This window comes from Chrysochloris asiatica, unplaced genomic scaffold, assembly GCF_000296735.1.
Source record: "Chrysochloris asiatica unplaced genomic scaffold, ChrAsi1.0 scaffold00016, whole genome shotgun sequence".
Taxonomy (NCBI): Eukaryota; Metazoa; Chordata; class Mammalia; order Afrosoricida; family Chrysochloridae; genus Chrysochloris; species Chrysochloris asiatica.
Genome location: NW_006408534.1, coordinates 919658 through 928510, shown reverse-complemented (window position 1 = coordinate 928510; position 8853 = coordinate 919658).

Here is an 8853-nt window from a genome sequence, read left to right as displayed (position 1 = left end):
AGAAACCCTATATTGGATTCCTAAGAGTCGGAGTCCTGGTGTGGCACTGTGGATTAATGTGCCAGACTGCAAAGCCGTTTGAACTGCAAGGTCAGCCGTTCAAGCTCATTAGTTGCTCCTCGGAAACCCTATACAGGGACGCTGTGCATTGGAACTGACTTGATGGCACTTAACAGCAGCAACAGCATGAGTTGGAACTGACCCGATGACTACCAACAACAAGAAGCCTGTAAGTATTCCATTTATGGCCAGGAATGTCACTGTCACTTCTTTCCCATACCTACCTCATGAGCTCCTTGGTTGGCAGGATCACAGCTGAGTTTTCTCCTCTCTTGGACCAGTAAGGACTAAGGACACTGCTTATTGTTTTATTTTTGTTTTTTACCTTTTGTTGTGTCATTGTTTTTGTTTGTTTATTTTTTCTTTTCCTTTGTCTTCTTTTTCCATTCCCTGAAATTTTATCCTATGTCTGCTTTGGTTTTTCATTCTTTTCTTCTGTTTCTAATTTCCTCTATTGTTTGTTTTTGTTTTATTTTCATTTGATCTTTCTTTCTTTACTGCCCTTTCTCTTTTTCCCTTCTTCTTCTTGTTTTTTTTTTTAAAGTTTCTTATTTTTATTTGTTAAATCTGTTCCTTTTATTTTCTCTCATACATTAGTCCTCAAAGTGACATCTTTGCTCTTTAACACTTTAAAGAGGTCTTTTGTAGTAGATTTGTCTAATGCAATATGTTATTTTATTTCTTGATTCCTGCTTCCATGAGTATTAATTGTGGATCCAAGCAAAATGAAGTATTTGACAACTTCAATCTATTCTCCATTTATTATGATGTTCTTTATTCATCTCAAGCTACCCTTTGAAATTTTCTGTTCAGTCCTTTTACTTCATTGCTTTTTTTCTAGTTGCCTTAGCTTCTATACATTCAATAGTAAGTTTCTGAGTCTCTTTCTGACATCCATTTTGGTTCTGTCTTTCCTTCATGTCTTTAGAACCAAACACATTGCTACCAGATGATTCTGACTCATTGAAACTCTTTAGGAGACAGTAGCACTGCTCTCAGAGAGTCTCAAAGGCTGTAACCAATACAGAAGCAGACTGCTACATCTTTCCTCCATATTGGGCCTGGTGGGTTCAAAATACTGATCTTTCAGTTAGCAACCAAGCTAGTGCTTTTAAACACTAGGCCAGCAGGACTAATTTTATTAACCTGTTGTTGTTAGGTGTCATTGAATTGGTTCAAATTCATAATAACCCTACATACAGTAGAATGAAATACTGTCTGGTCCTGACCCATCCTCATCATAATTGCTATATTTGAGCTCACTGTTGTAGCCAGAGTCAATCCATGCCATTGATGGTCTTGCCTGACCCAAGACATGGTATTTGCAATCACCTCATTTGCATGTGAAAGTTGGACAGTGAAAAAGGAAAACCATGGAAGAATCGATGCATTTGAATTATTGTATTGACAAAGAATATTTAAAGTACTACAGACTACCAGAAGAACACACAAATCTGTCTTGGAAGAAAAACAGCCAGAACATTCCTTAGAAGGGAGAACATCGAGATATCAGCTTTGGTACTTTGACATCTTGTCAGGATGGACCAGTCCCTGGAGAAGAATATAATGCTTGGAAAAGTGAAGAGTCAGCAAAAAAGAGGAGACTCCCAGTGAAATGGATTGACATGGTGACAGCAACAAAGAGTTCAAACATAACAATTGTTCAGGACTGGGCAGTGTTTCATTCTGTTGTGCATAGGATAGCTATGAGTTGGAACTAACTTGGTAGTACCTAACAATAGCAGCACAACAATATTCATGTGTGTCGACATGCATATCTATCAGTATATGTAATAAAGCACATAGGGGGCACACTTATAGCTACTACTTCGACTTAGCTAAATATGTCCTTTATTCTGGATTTGAAGACTTTAGACCAGGTGTAGGGAATGTCCAGCCCATGGGCAGTGCAAGGCCCTTGAAATCATTTGGTTTGACTGTGCCAAAGCAACTCAGTTCCAGCCATCACATTGCTGTCATTGTTAAGTGCCATCCGGTCAGTTCTGACTCACAGTGACCCTGTATAGGGTTTCCAAGGAGTGGCTGTTGATTTTGAACTGCTGATCTTACAGTTCAAAACAACCTTGCAGTCTAGTACATTATCCTGTAGCACGACACCAAGATACCACATTATTGTTGTTAAGTGCTGTCAAGTCGATTCCGACCCATAGCACCCCTGTATAGGGCTTCTGAGTAGAAGCTAATGAGCTTGAACCGCCGACCTTGCAGTTCAAAGCAACTTTACAGTCCAGCTCATGAAACCACAGCACTATAACATTGCTGTTTTTGATACGTGTCGTCAAGTAGGTTCCAACCCATTGTGACCCTGTATAGGGTTTCTGAGGAGTAGCTGGTGAGCTTCAACTGTCGACCTTGCAGTTCAAACAGCTTTGTGGTCTGGCACATTAACCCACAGCTCCACACCAGGACTCCATAACATCTGTTGTTGTTGTTGTTAGGTGCCATTGAGTCAGTGCCAACTTATAGCAACCTTACACACAGCAGGACGAAACACTGCCCGATACTAGGCTAACCTCATTATTGTTGCTACGCTTGAGTCTATCGATGCTGCCACTTGGACAGTCAATCTTGTTGGGGGTCTTCCTCTTTTTCTCTGACCCTCCACCTTACCAAACATGATATCCTTTTCCAGCAACTGCTCTCTCCTGACAATATGTCCAAAGTATGAGAGACAAAGTTTGGCCATCCTGGCCTCCTAGGAGCACTCTGACTGCACTTCTTCCAATTCAGATCCGTTGGTTCTTTTGGCAGCCCATGGCACTTTCAATAATCTCCTCCAATACCATAACTCAAATGCATCAATTCTTCTGCTGTCTTCCTTTTCAACTGTCCAGTTTTCACACGCATATAAGGATATTGAAAATACCATTGCTTGGGTCAGGCGCACCTTAGTCCTCAAGCTGACATCTTTGCTCTTCAACACTTTAAAAAGGTCTTGTGCAGCAGATTGGCCTAATGCAATACATCGTTTGATTTCTTGACTGCTGCTTCTATGAGTGTTGATAGTTGATCCAAGAAGAATGAAGTCGTTGACAACTTCAATCTTTTATCCATTGATAAGAATGTTGTTTATTTGTCGAGTGGTGAGGACTTTTGTTTTCTTTACATTGAGATGTAATCCATACTGAAGGCCGTGCTATTTGATCTTCATCAGTAAATGTTTTAAGTCCTCTTCACTTTATGCAAGCAAGGTTGTATCATCTGCATATCGCAGGTTGTTAATGATTTTTCCTCCAATCCTGATACCACGTATTTCTTCATGGAGCCAAGCTTCTCGGACTATTTGCTCAGTATACAGGTTGAATAAGTATGGTGAAAGAATACAACCTTGTCGCACACCTTTCTTAATTTTAAACCATTCAGTGTTCCCATGTTCTGTTCAAACAACTGCCTCTTTGGTCATGTACAGATTCCTCATGAGCACAATTAAGTGTTCCGGAATACGCATACTTCACAATGTTGTCAATAGCTTGTCATAATCCAAACAAACCAATGCCTTTGCATAGTCAATACAGCACAGGTAAACACCTTTCTGATATTCTCTGCTTTTAGCCAAGATCCATCAGACATCAGCAATGATATCCCTCATTCCACGGCCTCTTCTGAATATGGCTTGAACCTGGAAGTTCTCTGTCAATGTATGCTTGCAGCTGTTTCTGTATTACGTTTAGTAAAACTTTACTCACATGGGATATTGAAGAGATTGTCTGATGATTTCTGCATTCCGTTGGGTCACCTCTCTTTGGAATGGCCAGATAGCTGTCTTCCAAATTTCTTGGCAGAGATGAGTGAGTGCCTCCTGGGCCGCCTCACTTTCTTGAAAGATTTCCATTTTTATTCCATCAATTCTTGGTGCCTTGTTCTTTGCCAAGCCCTTCAATGCACCTTGGACTTCCTTCTTCAGTATCATTGGCTCTTGATCATAGGCTACCTCTTGAAATGGCTGACTATTAACCATTTCCTTTTGGTACAGTGACTGTGTATTCCTTCCATCTTCTCTTGATGCTTTCTGTATCATTCAATAATTTGCCCAGAGAATCTTTCAACAACCAAAGTCGAGGCTTGAATTTTTTCTCCAGTTCCCCCAGCTTGAGAAATGCTGAGCGTGTCCTTCCTTTTTGGTTTTCTGATTCCAGATCTTTGCACATTTTCTTGTAATATTTGGCTTTATCTTCTCAAGCTGATCTTTAAATTTTCTGTTTAGCTCTTGTATCTCCTCATTTCTTCCATTTGTTTTAGCATAACATTGTTGTTGTTGTGAAGTGCTGTAGAGCCGGCTCCAACCCATAGCGACCCTGTATAGGGTTTCCGAGGAGCAGCTGGTGAGCTTGAACTGCCGAACTTGCAGTTTAAATGGCTTTGCAGTCTGACGCATTAACCCACAGCACCACACCAGGACTCCAGCATAACATTGTTGCTGTTGTTGTTGTTAAGTGCCGTCGAGTGGGTTCCGAACCATAGCGACCCTGTACAGGGTTTCTGAGGGTGTATATCTTTACGGGAGTAGAAAGCCTCATCTTTCTCCCGCGGATCAGCTGGTAGTTTCAAACCACTGACCTTAAGGTTCGCAGCCCGATTAGTAACCACTTTGCTACCAGAGCTCCTTTCCAGCATAACATTAGGGGTGAATTAATTAAATGTTTTTCCAAATATAACACACTGATTTTTAATTTGATAATTTTGTATGGCCTAAGAATAATGTTATAAATTTTGCCAAGAAAAAGGTTTCCCTCCCCTGTTTTAGACCATAGTTTCATGGAATAACTTGGTGAAATGTCATAATATCATTCATAACGTTTACTTCCTACATCCTTGTCTGATTAGGAGTGTCTGGAGTTTCAAAAGCTTGTGAGTGGCCATCTAAAACACAACTAATGGTTCATTCTCATCCAGAAAAACGATAGAAGGAAAACTAAAAAACAGAGAAAATACTCTTCTATATGACTAAGTGTCTTAAAGAACCACAGCTTCTTCTATCCTGAGGCCAGACTATCAGTACCACTGGACTATAAATCATCTGATCAGGGCACAAAGATGGAAGAAAATGCAGAACAAAACTTCAAATTATTTTCAAAATCCACAATTACTGGGTCAGTTGACATTAGAAGACTTCCTGAGATTATTGCATTGTGATAATATTTAACCCTTGAACCTAACCTGTTCCCTGAGGTTACTTGTCAGCTATGTAACAGACTGACTTACAAAATAAATAATATCATCTATCAGTACAGTGCTTCTTAAAAAAAAAAAAAAAAAAAAAAAAAAAGATGATAATCCATATATCATGGAAACTGATCATCTAGACCAGAAATAATGAAAATATAATCAATGAAACTGAACAACTTGTGTAGAAATTTTTGAATGGGAACCTAATCTGTTTTGGAAGCTTTCACTGAAAATACAATAACATATTATCTTAAAAAATCATATTAGAATAAAGACATTTTTAAAGAAAAGAATAGCTGAAGTATTTTGTACCTGGAAGACCTGCACTAAAGAAGCTAACAAAGGTGTTCTTCAGGCAGAAGGAAAATACTCTCAGATGGAAGTATGGAAATTCATGAATGTGTCAAAAACAATTAAAATGGTAAATGCATGCCTTTGGCTAGGTTTTCTAGAGAACTAAATGGAGTAAAACATATATGTGTATGTGTATAAAGAGAAGTTTATTTTCAAGGAAGGAGCTTACAGTTGTAGAGTTCCAGATCCACAAAAGATAGACAATGAGCCTTTCCTGGTATTCTTTGTAATGGGAGCAGGCCACACCCCCAAGGAAGCATCCCTTTGATTGTATTAGGTTTCTTCATCATGGGAAAAAGCACATCTTAACTGCTAACCAATGGAAATCATGACCTAGTATAGTTGACACAGAACCCTAACCATTATAATGTAGTGTAAAATTACAATGCATATGTAAAAATAAAAGAATATAAAGGTTATATAAAGCATAATGATAAATTATTTGTGGCAAAAACTAAGACACAGGTCATTTGACAGAAAGTACATGTAACTCAGGACAACAATGGATAAAATTAAAGGTCCTTGTATAATCTAGAAACTGGCAAAAGTAAAAATTTAGGCTAAAGGTTAATACATTATAGATGCAAACTATAATCTCTAGTTGTTTTAAGTGTCATCAAGTGGGTTTTGATTCATAGTAACCCTGTATAGGGTTTTCAAGGAGCAGCTGGTGGGTTTGACCTGACAACCTTTTAGTTAGCATTATCCTACTGTGCCATTCCAGAAGTCCATAATCTCTAGGGAAAGTACTAAATGAAATGTGAAACTAATGAGGAAATGAAAAGAATATATATAATTTAACAAAATTACTTATTAAAAAGATCAGAGAAACACAAATGAATAAAAAGAAAAAATAACTGACATTGAATATATGGAACAAAAGGAAAATAAATAATAAGATGAAAAGGTATCTACATATGTATCTTAATTATATTAAAATAAATAAACTCTGTACTCCATTTAACTAATAAGGATTTTAGATTTAGTTAGAAAGAATAAGTATATGCATCTAATGAAGCACATCTTAAATATAAAATCACAAATAAGGTGAAAGTAAAACAATGAATAGCATCATACCTTTATCCACAGAGGAAAATGACTAATAAATTGCCATGTAATGATGTTACAAATTTTGTTCATCAAGGATCAACACTAAGAGAATATAAATGTAAGTAACAAAATAGAGAATACATTTGACATAATGGCCCAAAATCTGCATCCATTGTATATAACTCTACAACAAAAAATCCAATAGAAATCGTTCTGAAAAGGCTAAATGGGCGTTTCACACAAAAAAGACTCTAAGTGACTAAAACACAGTCTTCTACTCCATTATTGTTAAGTGCCCTTGAGCTGGTTCCAAATCACTATAGGGTTTCCTGGAGCTCCTGGTGAGTTTGAACCACGAATAACTGTGATTCAAACTGAATCTGCAGTCTAGTACTTATCGAACCACACCACACCAGGACTCCTCAACACCACTGTTTTTGTAGTTAAGTGCCATCAAGTAGATTAGGACTCATAGTGACCCTGTAAAAGATTTCTGAGGAGTGCCTGGTGAGTTTGAACTGGATCTGTGGTTCAAATCAATCTTTCAGTTCATTGCTTATCCTACAGTGGTCACACCAGGACTCCTCAACACCACTGTTATTGTTGTTGTTAAGTGCCGGCAAGTTGGTTCCGACCCATAGCAACCCTGTATAGAGTTTTCGAGGAGTGGCTGGTGATCTTGAACCACCAACCTTGAGGTTCAAACCGACTTTGCAGTCCAGTGAATTAACCCACAGCACCACACCAAGACTCCTTTCATCATTAGGAAATTAAAGCTACAATGTATATACAGTAGAACAGTGGAACAGTAGAAAAGGCTCATACATTGCTAGCCAGATTTCAAGTGCTTTTAGCAAATGACATTTTAGAAAACTTATATTCTACTGAATTTGACACTAAATAGAGATGGGAGTCCTGGTGTGCCCTGTGGGTTAATGCACCAGACTGCAAAGTCGTTTGAACTGTAAGGTCCGTGGTTCAAGCTCACCAGCTACTCCTTGGAAACCCTATATAGGGTCACTATGGGTCGGAATCGATTCGAGGGCACTTAACAACAACAGAGAGGTAGATAGATAAAGAGAGAGAGAGAGAGAAAAAATAGATAAATACCTGACTACCCAGCAATTGGAGTCCCGGTGTGGCGCTGTGGGTTAATGTGCCAGACTGCAAAGCCGTTTGAACTGCAAGGTCTGCGGTTCAAGCTCACCAGCTGCTCCTTGGAAACAAGATACAGGGTCGCTATGGGTCGGAATCGATTCGAAGGCACTTACCAACAACACCACCCAGCAATTACACCTTTAGGTATGTCTATGTGTGTGTTCTATTTTCATAATAATAATAATAACAGCATAATACTTAGAAAAAACACACATTAAAAAAAAAATCTACATGAAAACTGCACGCACACACACACACACACACAAAAAAAAAACCCGCCATAAATTCTTATAAGGAAAATACATACACTGTAAATTGCTCACATTGAAAAATGTCAGTGTGGGAAATTACCCACATGGAAAATTGCTCACACTAGAAAATGCTCACAGTGAAAATTGCCCATACAGAAAAAAGGAAACACAGATAGGAAAATTCTCCTATTTATAATATTGTGAAGTCAATAAATTCTAAGTTATGTACTTACTAGAAGTAAAATTCAAAGAAGCAATATTCTTCAGGTAAACAAGTGTTTTATCTGAAGAAATGGAAAATAGATACAAAAGAAGATGATAATGAGGAGGTATTGAATTATGACTGTAAAGGAGCACAAAGACTTGATCTGATTTACTTTCTGTTTGGAAGTAGACAGCATATTTGTTTAAAACCTCTTTTAAACAACCAACAAATTATAAATATAGAATTTGTGCATTTGAGCCTAGTAACGTTCTTTCCTTGATGTGGTGTGAAGGACACTCTTTGTGGGTGCCACCATACCACTTTGTATTGGGAAAGGGCATTGTGGGGCACTTGTACTTGCTCACTGATGTGACTAATAGATAGTCAATTTTTGCTCAATAGTTTCCTAAACAGCTGTGAATTGTACCTTATGTACATGTTTTTCTATGTGGGCAGTCATCTATCTGTAAACACTTTTTCCTGTGCATATATTTCTTGTACATATTTTATGACTTTTTTTGTATGTGTGTGTTTCTGTATGTGTACACAGTCACACAATTTTCATTTGGACTTTTTTTTTTTTTTTTT